The following is a 17581-nucleotide window of genomic DNA, read 5'->3' as shown; positions in this document are numbered from 1 at the left end:
ACTAGCCTCAGAGTCTGAGTTCATCAGGCACCCAGCAGCCTTTTGATACTCTGACAGGGACTAGTCCAAGCCTATGCAGACCAATCACAGGGCAGCAATTTCTCGGATGTGAGTGGGGCAAGAAGAGTAGAATTCAAACCACATCCTCGCCTACACGCACCCCCATGAGCATTCAGCACTCACTAGTGCGGTAAGGACCTAGGACTCATACAAATTCTTGTAGAAGTAAGAAAAGACGAGGCTAAGCCCTCCACGGTTCTTGAAGACCATTGCCTATTTTTTTCTGAGTGGGTAGCTATGTCTAGGTACAGACACAACCCCCACCCCCCAGACATTGCAGTAAAGTTACTGCAAAAATGACATAGACATTCCATTCCTAATATTATTATTTGAGCTTTAAAAAAAAAAATCAATGAATGGACCATATATGATCTCTCTAAGAGAGTTAGAAGGAAACTAGCCCTGAGGAAGGGGAAACTATTTGCATGTTAATATGTTTACTACAAATGCTTTCAGGTGTCTATAAATCAGTAAGAAAAACAAAGCAGTGCTAGAGAAACATGGGCACCAGACAATAAACTAAATGGCATCTGTGTCAGGATACAATGTTCTCCCTTACCAATAATCAAAGAGATGTGAACAAGAAAAGCTGCATTCTGCATTTATCAGATTGGCCAAAGTTCAAAGGAATGGAGGTACCCAGTCTGGCTCTCACACACTAGGTGGGGACAGGGAAGACTACTAACTGTGGCTGACTTGCTGGAGGATAATCTGCCATTCTGAATGCAATGCTTTTTATTTTTTAAATGTATTTTATTTTATCTTATTTTTTGTTTTTAGGGCTGCACCCTCAGTGTATGGAGAACCCGAGGCCGGGGGTCAAATCAGAGCTACAACTGCCGGCTACAGCCAGAGCCACAGCCAGAGCCACAGCCACAGCCACAGCCACAGCCACTCAGGATCCAAGCTAAATCTACGACCTACACCACAGCTCACGGCAATGACGGATCCTTAACCCACTGAATGAGGCCAGGGATTGAACCCACAACTTCGTGGTTCCTAGTCAGATTCATTTCTGCTGCACGACACTTTTTTAAAAAGTGGATAACTTTACAATTATTTCTTAAATTTTGAAATAATTATAAATGTACAGACAGTTGCAAACACTCTTCTTAATCTCCTGGAAGCCCCAGGGCCCAAGAAGGATAATGGAAATGAGACTCAGTTTCCTCTAAGGACAAAAATGTTTCACTCCTCAACCAGCAAAAAAAAAAAAACCCTCCATCTATGCAGCAATAGTTTCCAGCCACTGCTCAATAGTCTCAGCTAAAATTTTTGAGTAGATGAGCTGATAATGCAGACTGGAGCCCTAGAAATTGCTGAGTTTTTCACATAAATAACGCATTTAATCAGCTTCTTGGGAGGCTCTTAAAAAACTTTTTCCCTCTTCTGCACAGTACAGTCTTACTTTTTGGACCTCAGTTGCTAAAGCTTGAGTTAATCATAGCTCTAAATTTATGATTATTTGTCCTTGCAAGGTACCTCTCTTGTTTTATTTATTATCCACACCCAAATTCCATTGATTTTTGATTCCCAAACTCCATTTTTCTTCCCCTCTTCCTATAGGTAAAATATGTTTAATATGCATATTGCTCTTATTCTTGAAAAATTTGTGTATTCCCCGTCAGATTACTAATTCTTTGAAGTTTAAAAAATTATTTTTTTCCCCATTTGGATCTCAGATTTAAAAGGGTTTAATTAATCAAACTTTTAAATTTATGGTCCTTGGAGTTCCTGTAGTTGCTCAGTGGTTAATGAACCCAACTAGGAACCATGAGGTTTCAGTGGCCTCGATCACTGGTTAAGGATCCGGCGTTGCTGTGCACTGTGGTGTTGCCGTGCTCTGTGGTGTAGGTCACAGATGTGGCTGGGATCTGGCGTCTGTGGCTGTGGTGTAGCCTGGCAGCTGTAGCTCCAATTGGACCCCTAGCCTGGGAACCTCCATATACCGCAGGTGCGGCCCTAAAAAGACTAAATAAATAAATAAATTTATGGTCCTTTATCATCATTAAGCTGTGCAATGATTCTCTTCTTATATTAATTAAATTTTTTTTTTTTCGTTCCCAATCCCATTTTTCTCTCAGAGAAGAGTGGCAAGGAAATTATTATTACAGACTAGGAAGTTGACAACTTTTGTTATGTTGCAAAAAACATTTGGTAAAATGGTTGCCTAATGACTTAGAAGGCAAAATGACTAAAATAAGGGTGAATGTTAGTGTACGTTGGCAGTTCCTGATGCTTTGGAATTACAAGGGATGCATTCAGCGACTAAATTATCTAATGAGATAACTAACAAAGAAATGTTGAAAAATATTTGGATTAGTTGGAGAGGATCGGGGTTTGTTTCCCTTTACCACTCCTTCCCACATTCTTCCTCCTCCCATAGAATTCGCTTAGACAGCTCAGCTTTACTAACTCCCACATTCATTGAAATGATAAATTCTTTCTCTCTAGTTGTAAGTGCCTTTCCTATCAGCTCCCTCCACCAGCCGTCCTTCTCCCTTTTTCACATAAAAACCTGCCTCCACCTCCTTCAAATTGAAATCTGAGTAGGGTTTAATTCTTGCTGCTGGTGGAGTCTGGGCATTCCTGAACTATCTTGGAAAACAAAAGTTTTTTGTTGTCCTAGATTTTTGATCTCTTCTCAGGGGCCTCTAATCTAGAGGGAGGAGCCCAAAACAATGACTAAGGGATCCAGCACAAAGCTCTCAAAACCCTTTAGGGCAGCTATACAGGTTTCCTGCCTTGTGGCACCTTCCCACCTACAGATACTAACTCTCCTGCCATTGTCTAGTCACGGTTCAAGAATTATGGAGATTGAAATATCAAGCCTCAAAAAGAATGTATTTCAATTCCTTCATCCTTCCCAAGCTGTGTGACTTTGGACAAGTTACCTTCTATGCCTCTGGTCCCCATTTATGAAATTTGGAGAATAATAATGAACTTCATGAGGCTAATTTTAAAAATCAAGGAGATAATTCATTTAAACTCAAGCAGTAGACTTGGCCCAAAGTAAAGACCTATTGCTAATTTTAGGATGAAGAAAGTAATGCTCAAATAGAAAAACTGACTTATCCAAAGTCAAGCGGAATTACGCACTGCTTCTCTCTTGCTGTTCTAAATACCTTTCTTTTTTGCTACTTTATCTTTACTCATCTCACAACTAACTCCTAGAGCAGAAGAGAAACTTTCATTATAAACTCTACTCAATGGTTAGATCAAATGGCCTAAAATCTGTCTTCCCCAGCCTCTGGGTCCTATTCTTTTAGTTTCCCTGGAAATAAGAATTCTGACCAAATTAAGAGAAGATTTAGGCACTCAGGCTTAGCAAGGGACTACATGGGGCCACCTTTTATCATGGTCTATCTGACTGTATCAATAATAGTTTTTTTTTAATCTCAAATTCACTTGTCAAATCCACTTCAGGGTCAATTCCCCATATAATGTGTGTCTGGAAATGAAGGGAAGTTCTAAAGAGATATCTCTCCTTTGCATTTAATTTTCATCATCGTGTATTCTTAAACTTCTGACTTCCTCTTCCCCTGACATGAAGCTCACCTCTGGTCCAGAATGATTTGAGCTCTCTGAGCCTTCACTGAGACAGCTGGCTCTGACACACAGGCTTTCTGAAGGGTCTCTCACTCATGCTGAGCTTTCCTCCCCTAACCTGCTCCAGAAGAACTCTGCTTCTTGGAGGTTGGGGTTGGGAAGCAGTGAGAGGAAGGATGTGTACTCCCTATCCCTATTTTAATGGGCCAGGTGGAGGGGGGCTTGGTTCAGAGAAGGTGTAGGAGAGAGAGCGCTGTGTCCAGCACAACCACAGGAATTTGAGTAACCCACCATTCAAAACCAGATCCCCCCCACCTGGAAATTCTCCAGTCTATGTCTCAAGCTGCTCCTAGATGAAGAATATATATGCCCATATCACCAACACATGCTGCAGGCCATCACCAACATTTTTATTGAACTATGGGACATTGAGAAAATACTAAACTCACGGAAGTCTCTTCTAAGGCTATCATTCTTAGTTTATTTTCTCAGCTTTTGAGAGATTCAGTAACTGAGCAGGGCTCTCTGAGGCTCCAGGGCACACAAGCCATTCTGTGCCTTCCCTTTCTTGTTTTTAGGGAATAAGCTTCAGCCTCCAATACCTTCTTCGAGTTCCAAAGGGCACTTGCTAATCAGGGAGGGGAGGGGATGCAAAGACCAGGGCACAGTCTTTAAGGAGGACAGCGGCCGAGTTTCAGCAACAATTCTGATCATCTTTAAAACGGATTTGGTCAATTATGACCCCTCGATGAAAGGGAAACAAGAGTAAGCCAGAAATTTTACACCGAGGATTCATTGTATTTAAATAATGCTATGTGCTGGTATTGTTGACAAAATTCAGCCTCAATCTGCTGGTGCCTAACTGACATGCAGATACAGTTTTGGGTAAAGTATAAAAAAATAGCTTTATTGCTTTGCCAGGCAAAGGGGGCCACAGCAGGCTAATGCTTTAAAGACTGTGCTCCTCCCCATTGGAAAGAATTGCAAGGAGTTTTATAGTAAAAAAGAGAAAAACAGGTTTTCAGATAGGAATCAGGATTGGAACAAACATGCATTCTTCTTTCTTTGGGGGAATCTTAGTCATCAAAGCTGGAGTCAGGAGATCCAGGTATGATCATGATGGTGGGCTTCTGGGTTATTGCCTAGTACTTGTGAAAAGGTCATATTAATCAGAGATTAGAAAAGACTAGGGAAGTTCCTGAAAAATTAAACTTGGATAATTCAACCCAAGATTAGGCAATTATGCTCAGGGTGCCTAATCTTTAGCTTACAGGTGATTGTGTTTAGGGTGCAATTAAGTCAGGAAGAAGGACAAGGAAGCACCCTGTTCTAATGTATTCATTTCTAAAAGAAGCACAAGGAAGATAACTTTTCTTTTAGGTGTACAATATGCCTATATTATTATGTATCCCTTGAGAAGGAACCAGGATCCTGCCCCGAGACTATACTGTTGTTCCTCTCTTGTCTTTGCATCCCCTTCCTTCCCTGATCAGCAACTTAACAGGGAAGGAAGTTTTCAGGGAAGGAAGTTTTCCTGAGTTTGAAACTCAGGAAAGGTCATAGAGGCTGAATGAGGCCCATTTTTTAAGAACAAGTAAAGGGGAACACAGGCTTTTGTGTCCAGGAGCCCCAGAGGACCCTTCTCGGTTTCATTCCACACTTTTCTTTGATACTCCTCAATCTTGAGGAGAGCAGGTGTTGGGCAAGAAAGGAAATAATCTTTAATAATCTTTTTGGATAGAGATGTTAATCATAAACTTGGCAAAGGAACTTGGTTTTAGGGGAACTTAGTTTTAAATCTCCACTTCTGCTTTATCTTTCCTCAAGTCTTTCAGGGAACGGGGCAATGACTGCTTTGGCTACTTCCTGCTGAAATGGGGCATAGTCCTGACTCAGTTTGGGGAATGGACACCAAATTAGAAATATTCCTGAGTGCCAAGTCCTGGATCTGAATTTCATATGATTATGATCTCAATCCCTTGATCATTCTGGTGCAACAGGCCCAGTTAGAAGTAGGAGTGACACCTGGAACTTTAATAGACAAAATGAATCTCATTGCCTGAGAATTCAGGAGAATTAGCCCCAAACCCAGAGTGGAGCTGTCACTTTGTTGGGTACCAGCAGGGTAATGCCTTAAAGACTCTGGCCCCCTTTGCCTGGCAAAGCAATACAGCTATCTTTTTTTTCTCCTTTACCCAAAACTCTGTCTCTGTGTTTCAATTCGGCACTGACAGACAGAGGCTGAATTTCAGCAACAGAATATGCACTCGTGACACTGAAGTATGATGAACAAAACAGTTCAGGAATTGGTGACCTTGTACAAGCAAAACTTTTATAAAACTTCTATACACTCACCTATGCATATGATGGGCTTCCTTGTGACCTAGGCTAATCAGGGCTGGACGTGCTAAAAACTAGGAGACCGGAGTTCCCGTCGTGGTGCAGTGGTTAACGAATCCAACTAGGAACCATGAGGTTGCGGGTTCGCTCCCTGCCCTTGCTCAGTGGGTTAACGATCCGGCGTTGCTGTGAGCTGTGGTGTAGGTTGCAGACACAGCTCGGATCCCGCGTTGCTGTGGCTCTGGCGTAGGCTGGTGGCTACAGCTCCGATTCAACCCCTAGCCTGGGAACCTCCATATGCCGCGGGAGCGGCCCAAGAAATAGCAACAACAACAACAAAAAGACAAACGACAAAAAAATAAAAAAATAAAACTAGGAGACCAAGATTTCTAAAATACTGCAACATTTCTTTGCTGGAAATTCAAGAAGTGAAATCATGTTTACAGAAAACTCATGGAAATATACTGTAGGTCAGCATGAAAGCACAAGTAGGATTTTCATGTTACTCTGCTCTATAATTTCAATAAGCTGATAAGGCTCATAATTCTCAGTACAACAGTTCAAAGACTTCAAGGCCATGGCTTTAGCCATAAGCCCAGACAAAATCCTTTTTCTTTTCTAAACTGTGCTCCAACTAAATAATGTTTGCTCTTCACTGAAGGAAAAGGAAAGAACAAAAAAGTCTCTTTTTCCTCCCACTGAATTTACAGTATACAAAGATTTTAAATGTGAGTCTTATCTCCATCTTTGACACATCTATGTCAAAGACTGTTTTTTGATCCTTAAAAAAAGCTCTTCAAGGAGTTCCAGTCATGGCTCAGCGCTTAACCAACCTGACTGTCATCCATGAGGATGCGGGTTCGATCCCTGGCCTTTCTCAGTGGGTTTAGCATCCGTCGTTGCCATGAGCTGTGGTGTAAGGCTTGGATCCCAAGGTGCTGTGGCCCTGGCGTAGGCTGGCACCTATAGCTTGTATTAGACCCCTAACCTGGGAACCTCCACATGCCGCAGGTTCAGCCGTAAAAAAAAAAGACATAAAAAACCCTCTGCAAAATAGCTAGATATGACGAATAAAATACTATAAAACATATTATTGAAAGCACATGCCCTATGATGTATTCGATGAGCAGTATTTCATAATCTCATTTAGTCATTTTTATAATTTTCCCTGTAAAATTGTTTTTTGTGTCTTATCTAAGAAATTTTTCTCAGTCTCCAGTTCACAAAATATTATCTTCCAGAAGCTCACTGTTCTGTCTTTTACATTTATGTCTAAATATGCTTAGATTTGGTTTATCAACAAGCTTTTATTATTAAAATTTTAAAACATAAAATTTTGTTGATAGAATAGAAAAATGGTCACTGGATTATCCATCACCTATTTTCAACAATATTAATGTTGTTGCCTTGTGTGTTTTGTCTGTGCACTTATGTGTTTGCTTATTTGTTTGTTTTTTTTGAATCCGTTGAAAGCATATTGTAGACATCTGGATATATTACCTCTATATATATCAGCAATGTATATCTTAAAAATAGTATATTCTTCTACTTAGTATGATTCTCCTAAAATATCAATTTAAAAAAAATCCCTCAAATTTTCTAATATTCATTCCATATCCAAATTTATCCCATAGTTCCTAAACTGATTTTATAACTTTTCTTTAAAACCTAGATTCATTCAGGGTTCATGTTTTGATGTTGATTATATCCTTCTCATGTCTTTTATTTTGAATCTAGAACAATCCTACTAAGTTTCTCTTTTATGGCATTTTTGAAGATATAAGTCAGGGTGTCCTGATGAATATCCCACATTTTATTGGTCTTACTCTTTTACTCATGGTATCATTCTTCCCCTACATAGGCAGACCTTGTTTTATTGCACTTCACTTTATTACATTTCACAGATATGCTATTTTTTATAAATTGAAGTTTTTTTGACAACCCTGAGTCAAGTAAGTCTATTGGTGACATTTTCCCAACAGCATTGTTTTTTTAAGTAAGGCATGTAGATTGTTTTTTTAGACATAATGCTACTGAAACTTAATAGACTACAGTGTAGTAAAAATATAACTTTTGTACCCAATGGGAAATCAAAAAATTTGTGTGACTTGCTTTATTGTGGTGGTCTAGAAGGAACCAAACTCAAAATATTGCCATGGTGTGCCTATATTTTTTGTTTTGGAAGTGAGGTCAAAGACTTGGATGGACTGGAATTTTGTGAATGGTTTAATTGTCCCTTGGTATCTGCCAGGGATTGGTTCCAGAAGGCAATCTGCAGATGCTCAAATCCCTTATATAAAAATAACATAATGCAATGAATACAGTCAGCTCTTTGTATCCATGTGTTTGGCAGCCATGGATTTAACCAGTTGCAGATGGCTGACTATTTAAGGTAGGAGTAAGGTTTTAATTATTTTCCCATGAATATCCAATTGAATCATCGCTATTTAAAAGACCATCCTTCATTTTTCTATTACTTTGTAGTGTACTTTGCAGTGTGCTTGGTCATAAATCAGTAGTCTATTCTGATTTATTTTGTTTATTCTTAAAACAAAACAATGTTTAATGTATCTTTTAACATATAGTTTTTAAAGTGAATTTTGATATTTCATAAAGCAAGTTCCCCACCCTCTTCAAAAGCACCTTTACTATTCTTGACCAGTTGCACTTATACTTAATTAAGTTTCTTAAGCATCTTTTTCAAATTCCTCAGAAAAGTCTGTTAGGATTTCGGTTGAGATTGTATTGAATCTAGAAAATAGTTTGGGTAGAAATGACATTTTTACATTACTTACTCTTCTAATCCATTAATATGATATACCTCAAAATTAATTTAGAACTCTTCAAAATGGTACTATTAAGCCATATTTCCCATCATAAAGATCTAGTACAGCTTTTGCTTCATTTACTGCTAAGTATTTGATCATTTTACATTATTTATTTATTTTTTTTGGCCATCACCACTGCAAGTGGAAGTTCCCCTTCCAGGGATCAAATCGGCACCATGGCAGTTACCCAAGCCACTACAGTGATGATTCTAAAACCCTCTAAGCCACAAGAGAACCCCTATTTTATGTTATTTATTTATTTATATATGTATTTTTTGTCTTTCTGCCTTTCCTAGGGCCGCTCCCGCGGCATATGGAGGTTTCCAGGTTTTATGTTATTTTAAAATTGAGTTTATGAGTTCCCGTCCTGGCTCAGTGGTAATGAACCCAACAGTGTCCATGAGGATGCAGGTTTCATTCCTGGCCTCAATCAGTGGGTTGAGGATTCGGTGTTGCTGTGAGTAGTTTCTTCTTAAACTATTTGTTCACGAGATATGCTGATAGTTTCATTTGTTTCTAATCTTTGTATATTTAATTTCCTTTTTTTTTTTTTTCCTTTGGCCTTAAATGCACTGGTCAGGTTTGCCAATATGATACTGAATTGAAGTAGTAATAGAGACATTCTTTCCTGGAATGTTATTTCAAGGGGTAAAGACTAAATATTTCACCACTAAATATGATATTTACTGTAGACATCTGTTAGATACTCTCTTATCAGATTGAAAAGGTCTCTTCTATTCTTAGTTTACTGTGAGTCTAAAATATGAATTGTTGGTCTGAGACAAATAAGCTGCCAGATATTTTCTCCAGCAAAGACGGGTTTATTTAGGAAGAGGAGAGAATTGCAGTTCCGGGTCTGCAACCAAGGCAACCCACCCACGTGCAAGTCCCTGTAGGCAAGGAAAAGAACACTTTTATGGAGAGGAAAAGGAAACTGGGGAGGGCAATAGTAAACAAAGAGTCCTTAACTTTTCACTGGCCAAGTTCTTGCTGGAAAAGTTTTCCTTTTTCTTGTTGGGTTGTGCTATCATCATGGAGTATGAGAGCCCCCTCTTCTGGTCTTCCAACTCTGTTTTACTGAAGTTTCTGTTATTAATTTTTTACAAATTGTTAGATTGTATCTGTAATCTGGAGGGAGAATACCAAATGGAGGATGTAACACAACCATATCATCAAGATTCCACCAGGGCTCCAGACACCAAATGAATAAGAAAACAAAAAAATATGGTAATCCACACATATACTGACTCTAAATATGCATTCCACATTCTGCACTCTCATGCTGCAGTCTGGCAAAAGAGAGGATTCGTGACAACTCAAGGAACACCTGTAGTAAATGGATTTTTAATCCTCCAATTATTAAAGGGTGTCCAACTTCCTCAACAAGTGGCAGTCATCCATATTGGGGAACATCAACGCCCCCCTTTCCAAATCTCAGAGGGAAACATCAAAGCAGATCAGGAGGCAAAACATGCTAGTCTCTCACCATAAAAACCCAAATGGGTTCTTTCCTTTCAATTACATTCCCTGCCAACCCCTACTTATGAAAAGGAAGAAGAAATGGATATCTGAAATTGAGGGCTAGTTACTTTGATGGCTGGCTAATCTCAGACAATAAGCCCATCATGCCTTCTAATCAATCCAAAGAAATTCTTAGACAATTTCACAACCAGTTCCTTGTAGGAACCTGTCCTTTGTCAAAACTCCTCTGGACTCAGATCATCTGTCCTACATTATCTTCGACGCTTGAACAAATTACAAAATCCTGTAAAATATGCTGTCAGACTTCTCCTCAAAGCCAAATCAGGCCACCTCCCTTTCCAATACATCAGACTAGAGGACATCTTCCAAGCCAAGATTGGCAAATTGATTTTGCCCAGAGTAAAATGCTCCAGGTACTTAACTAACCAGAGTAGATAGCTTCACAGATGGGATAGAGGTTTCCCAACAAAGATGAAAAGGCTTCAGAAGTAACTAAGATTCTGCTAAAGGAAATTATCCTATTATTTGGCCACCCCAGTTCTCTCCAATCAGATAATGGCCCAGCCTTTATTTCAAAATTTCACAGGAGGTCTCCAGTGCCCTACAAATTCACTGGCACTACCACATTCCTTATCGCCCCCAGTCATTAGGTAAGGAAGAAAGAGCAAATGCTTCACTAAAACAACAATTAACAAAACTAGTTATACAAACCAACAAGAGTGGATAACCCATCTTCCTATGGCCCTTATTCATCTATGTGCCCTGCCCTGAAAACCATTAGACATTCAGCCCTTTTGAATTAATGTATGGATGCCCCTTTGTTCTCCATTCTTTCTCCTCAGTTCCTGGTACAAAGCTCCTTAAAACCCTTGGAAACTCCGTGAGTGAGATATGAGTCTTTTGCATGCTAATGAGAAGACTGGTGGCTGGGGGTTCCTACAAAACTTCAGGATAAATTTCGTAGTCAAAAAGAGCAAGCCAGGAGTTCCCTGGTGGCTCAGCAGGTTGAGGATCTGGTGTCACTGCTGCTGTAGCATGGATTCGATCCCTGGCTCAGGAACTTATGCATGCTACAGGTATGGAAAGAAAGAATGAAAGAAAGAAAGTATAGTGACTCCCCAAATTCTATGAGTCATTCTAGTAAATTACCAAAAGTACAGAGGGAGTCATGGGAAACCTCAATTTATAATTGGTCAATTAGAATTACAGGTGTTCCCATGCTGAGATTTACAATTTACCCTCGAGGAGGAAGCAGTCTATGGAACTGAGCCCTTGAACTGTGAGAGTTGGGAGCTGGTGTCAGAATTGAATTGGTATCTGGAGAATCACAGATCCCCTAGACACAGGAGGCCTTCAAATCAGAAATTCATCTCTACCTGAAGAGATACGGTCCTTCCTGAGAAAAAAAGGTTATTAGCGTTAACTTTCTTTTTCTGCATATTGGCTTAGTAAATCCATCATCATCTTGTCAGTTCTAAAATGCTTTGTGAGAGAGATAAGGTTACAGGCAGAAAAAGAGAAGGCAATGTGATCAGAAGATAAAGATTCGGGTGATGCAGTCACAAACCAAGGAAAGCAGGAAGGACCAGAAACTGGGTAAGGTAAGAAACATTCTTCCTTAGGGCCCCCACTTGATTTGGTCCAGTGAAATTGTTCTTGGACTTTTGGTCTCCATAACTCTTTGTTCTTTTAAGTCACAAGGTTTGTGATAACTTGTTAGAGCACCCAAAGGAAACTAAGAGATTTTGGTATCTAGAAAGTGCGGTGCTGCTGTAACAAATACCTAAAAATGTTGATGTGTCTTTGGAATTGGATAACGGGTAGTGGCTGTTATAATCTTGATGTACATGATAGGAAAAGCTGGACTGTCTTGAACTAACTACTGGTAGAAATGTGGTGGTAAAGGATGCTGCTGGTAGGGATTCAGAAGGAAATAAGGAATGTTGAGGAGCGTGTTATAGAAAACAGAAAAAGAGGCTTGTGACCCCCAATAGGTTCCCAGGAGGATGGAGACAGACCCCCACATGTAGCTGTTCACTTAGAGACCTGCTGGGGACACCCTCTCCCGGAATGTGGATGCTCAAATTGGGCAGCAAGAAACAAGGACCTGAGTAAAACAACTGCCTGCATAGATTAACCGCCTACAAGGATTAACTGCCCTCTGTCTCCGGACTCCACCCCCATCCTTCCTTTCCCCTCCCCCTTCTTCATTGTTCCTGCCACAACTTCCCACCACGAACTCCAGCCACAGATTCCCGCCACAGATCCCTTATAAGCCTAGCACCTCCTCACAGTCAGGGCTGGCGCCATCTTTAGCTTAGCCCATATCCCTCTGATACCTTAATAAATCTCTCTTGCTTTACCACCTTGTGTGGTCGTTCCTCCCTCAGCAAACCTAACAACCCCCTTCCTGGCATCACTCCAACTTCTAGCTTCCATTTTCTTGTCTTCCCTGTCTTCTATAATAAAATCTCAATCTGTTTTCCTCTTGTAAGAATACACATGATTGGGAGTGGATAAATTAGGAGTTTAGGGTTAAAATATACACAGCACTACATATAAAGTAGATAACCAACAAAGACCTACTGTATAAGCACAGGGACCTACACTCAATTTCTTGTAGTTATCTATAATGGGAAAGAATCTTAAAAAGATATGTGTGGAGATATATATATATATATATATATATATACCAAATCACATTGGTGTACATCTGAAACTAACACATCACTGTAAATCAACTATATTTTACTAACATTTTTTTTTAAATACACATGATTGTATTTAGGGCCCACCCAGATAATAATCCAGGATAATCCCTTCATCTCAAAATCCTTAATTGCATCTGGCAAAATCTTTGTCATATAAAATAACATTTTCAGGTTCTCAGGGATTAAAACCTGATATCTTTGGCAGCTATTACTTAGGTTACTACAGAGTTTGGATTTTGGATCAGAACAGCTTGAATGTGAACCTCAGTTTGATGTAGATCTGTAACTCTGGGAAATAAACTATTTTTACTCTGTATTCATATCCTTATTTATAAAATGGAGAAAGTGTTAATATTATGGTTATTTTGGTGATGATTAAATAAGAAAATCTAAGAGTTCTCTTGTGGCACAGTGGGTTAAGGAGCCGCAGTGGGTTAAGGATCTGGCATTGTCACTGTAGTGTCTTGAGTCATTGCTGTGGTATGGATTTGATCCCTGGTGGGGAATTTCTGTAAGCTGTGGGCATAGATGAAAAAAAAAAAAAAGAAAATCTATCTAAATATGCCTGACATATAGTAAGAAGGAAGTCAGTGCATGTTCGTTTTCCTCCCTTTCTGGTCCTTCACACTTGCTCTTTCCTTCTTTTTTTTCCCTTATTTGTCTCCCCTTTATCACACCCCTATTTCTTTTCTATCTCCTCCCATTCTGTCTCTTGGACCAAATTCCTTCTACCATCATTCATTCCTACTGACATTTCCTCCTACAGGTCATTGTCCAGGGAGCGGACAGAGTTGGCCCTGAGATAGGTTGAGAACTGCAGAAACATACCAGCTGGTGTTGAAGACCGACAGTAAGAGAATCAAATAGAAGTCAAGCTCGGCCAGCTTCAGTCCACCGCCCCTAAATTGTTCACCATTGTGACAGAGCTCAATGCTTGTTTTTCAGGTAAGTCTATCCAAGGTCAGAAGTGTCAGTCACTCCACTTTCTGGGCCTCCACCTTTCCATACATAAATTAAAGAAGCTGAAATACTTGAGCAGTAAAATTTCAGAATTTTCCAAGTCATTATTCTCACTTTTCAGTCTTCTCAAGGTGAAAATTGGTCAAGTTAGATGACCAAGACTTCTTAAAAGATGAGGAAATGTCATGAAAAGACATAAAGGCAGCCATCCTTTAGTTGAAGCCCCTCCCCCCAGGTTAATTGTTGGATTTTGGTTTTCAGCGTTGATGAGATGGACATATACTTTCCTTCTGAGGGAGGACAAGGCCAGAGTCACCGAAGCTTTGGGATTAGGCCTTGTTGGGGGCTGTCTGGTTCCGTGGCCAAAGAAAATGCTTAGCTCTTATGGACACTGTGGATGCCTCAGATGCCTATAGTCGTGTCATGTCTATTAAGGTGGAAATAATGGACATGGGACCTACCTGGGAAAGTACACATTCTTCTTTACCATTATCCCTTTTGTCTCACCGAGCCCTAGAATTATTTCTTGGAGCAGATGAAGGTAGAAATTTTGGCAATAATGGCAGATCTACTGGAATACCTTGCTTCAGGGCCAGCTGCCTTAATGAAGGCTGGGGAGTAGGGCCACAGCCAGCCTGGGTCTGAGTTGTCCTCAAGGCAACAGTAGATACAAATATGGACAAAAATGTAACAAAAAGGAAATGATAGCTCACCATCACTCATCTTGTTACCAAGTCCAAGTTGTACACACGACAGACCAGTAAGTCAAGAGACAAGATATTGGGGCAAGAAATAGAGACTTTCTTTGGAAAGCTTGCAAACCAAAAAGATGGCAGACTAATATCCTGGAGAATTATCTTGTTTGGATTTGAATACAAGCTTCTTTTATGCTACAAAGAGGGGGAAATGGGAGAAAGTGAGGTCAAGAAGTGAAGAGTTGTTGCAGACCTTGAAGGGGACGTGGTAATCCTTTACTTGAGTTGTTCAACATAGGGTGGGTCATTATGCTTCTGTAAATCCTGAACAAGATGGATGTTATTTCCTGCTCTGCAACCCCTTATCTCTATGTGGATGAGTGGATACTAAGCAAAGGAAGATTACCTTTTTAATGATTAGCATATCTGAGCTAAGCAAAAGCATTTTAACTTTAAAGGTTAAGCCTGGGAGGCAGAGTTTCTGGAAGGGAACTATTTCATGTACTTCAGGTTTATAGGCCACATTCCTTTTATGATTCACTTTGCCAATATGCAGTTAGCAAGGCTGGGCAGGAGGCAACTAGCTACAGAACACAAAAACTAGAACTTAAAGAAAAAGAATTAAATATGGAGTCAGATTAGTTCTTCCCTGTTACAGATTCAAATTCCCAACATGTTTAGTTAATGGATTTAAAGAAGCCAAAGAAGGAGTTCCCAACACAACACACACGTGACACAGCGGAAACAAATTTGACTAGGAACCATGAGGTTGCAGGTTTGATCCCTGGCCTTGCTCAGTGGATTAAGGATCTCATGTTGCTGTGAGCTGTGGTGTAGGTCACAGAGGCTGCTTGGATCTGATGTTGCTATGGCTGTGGCGTAGGCCAGCAGCTATAGCTCTGATTCAACCTCCATCCTGGGAACCTCCATATGCTGCAGGTATGGCCCTAAAAACCAAAAAAAAAAAAAAAAAAGGAAGTTAAAGGAGATTTTATAGATTTTTTTTTTTTTTTTGCTATTTCTTTGGGCCGCTCTCGCGGCATATGGAGGTTCCTAGGCTAGGGGTAGAATCAGAGCTGTAGCCACTGGCCTACGCCAGAGCCACAGCAACGCTGGATCCGAGCCGCGTCTGCAACCTACACCACAGCTCACGGAAATGCCGGATCCTTACCCACTGAGCAAGGGCAGGGATCGAACCCGCGACCTCATGTTCCTAGTCGGATTCGTTAACCACTGCGCCACGACGGGAACTCCCAAATGACTATTTTTAAACCTTACTCTCACATTTTGTAAACTGAGGAAAATGTGCTTCTCCTGCATCATTTCTACTCTAGTAGTAAGGGCAAAATGAGGTGGTAAATGTAAAAATGCAATTTACAATGTGAATGGAATGACTATACAAAATTATGGTGAATATAGAATTGGAGTCTATGTCTTTCTTTTGCAATGCAGGGAAGAAATCCCTAGAGTCCTGGGAAGAGCGCCCCGTGTATCTAGGAAGATAGATTAAATTAGAAAATATTTCTGGGGGAGTTCCCGTCATGGCGCAGTGGAAACAAATCTGACTAGTATTCATGAGGATGCGGTTTAAATCCCTGGTCTCGCTCAGCAGGTTTAGCTGCTCAGATCTGGCATTGCTGTGCCTGTGGCATAGGCTGGAAGCTGCAGCTCCAATTTGACCCCTATCCTGGGAACTTCCATATGCTGCACCTGTGGCCCTAGAAAGAAAGAAAGGAAATATTTCTGGTAGAATCAAGCGGAAGATTGAACCTCTAAGTTAAGTTTCAGGTAAATAAAGAAGTAGTTTCAGGAGTTCCGGTTGTGGCTCAGTGGTTAACGAATCCGACTAGGAACCGTGAGGTTTCCGGTTTGATCCCTGACCTTGCTCAGTGGGTTAAGGATCCGGCATTGCCATGACCTGTGGTGTAGGTTGAAGACGTGGCTCGGATCCCGTGACCTGTGGTGTAGGTTGCAGACGTGGCTCGGATCCCGCGTTTCTGTGGCGGCTACAGCTCCATTTAGACCCCTAGCCTGGGAACCTCCATATGCCGTGGGAGCAGCCCCAGAAAAGGCAAAAAGACAAAAAAAGGAAAAGAAGTAGTTTCATTCTGGAACTAGGATGAAGGCCCATATAAAAGCAATAAAGAATGTTGTTTCCTTTTGATCAAAGAAACTGAGAGTGAAAGAACTCTATGGTGAATGTGGGGTAGCCATAAGGCAATTGAAGTAACATGAAGGCAATCAGAGAGAACTCAAACTTACTTGGTGGAATTAGTATTAGTTTCCTAGGGCTGCCATAACTAAGTGGCTTAGACCAATAGAAAGGTATTTTTTCACTGTTTTAGAGGCTAGAAGTCTGAACTTATAGAGCCACCATGGCCCATGCTCCCTTTGAAACCTGTAGGGACAGACCCTTCCTTGCCTCTTCCAGCTTCTGGTAAGCCCAAACATCCCCTAGCTTGTGGCAGCACAGCTCCAATCTTTGTCTCCATCTTTATCAAATGTCCTTTACAAAGCCATCTTTTAATGAGGACATCAGTCATATTGCATTAGGTGGTCAGTCCTACTCCAGTTTTGACCTCATCTTAACCCGTTACATTGGCAAAGACCCTACTTCTCAAATAAGGTCACATTCTGAGGTATTGCAGGTTGGGACTTCAGTATATCTTTTGGGGGGAATATAATTCAGCCCATAAAATCCTGTAAATTTTCATGAATCATTTTTCTTCTTAGGAACCCTGTCTATGTTTTCTAAACTGCTTCACAATGATTGGATCAAAGAAACAGAGATGGAGACAAATTGATCTGAGTCTCCCATCCTTTCCTACCCTAGCCCTAGGCTATTTGAGAAAGGCAGCAAGAATGACCTTGAGTCCAATTCAAGGCCTGGTTGAACTCACTAGAACCATGATTTATGATTTAGGTCTCAGAGAATTACCTCTGAGGTCTTTTTTGG

Source organism: Phacochoerus africanus, chromosome 9 (assembly GCF_016906955.1).
Source record: "Phacochoerus africanus isolate WHEZ1 chromosome 9, ROS_Pafr_v1, whole genome shotgun sequence".
NCBI classification, from domain to species: domain Eukaryota; kingdom Metazoa; phylum Chordata; class Mammalia; order Artiodactyla; family Suidae; genus Phacochoerus; species Phacochoerus africanus.
The sequence above is the reverse complement of the archived record's forward strand: the minus strand, read 5'-3'. Positions refer to the sequence as shown.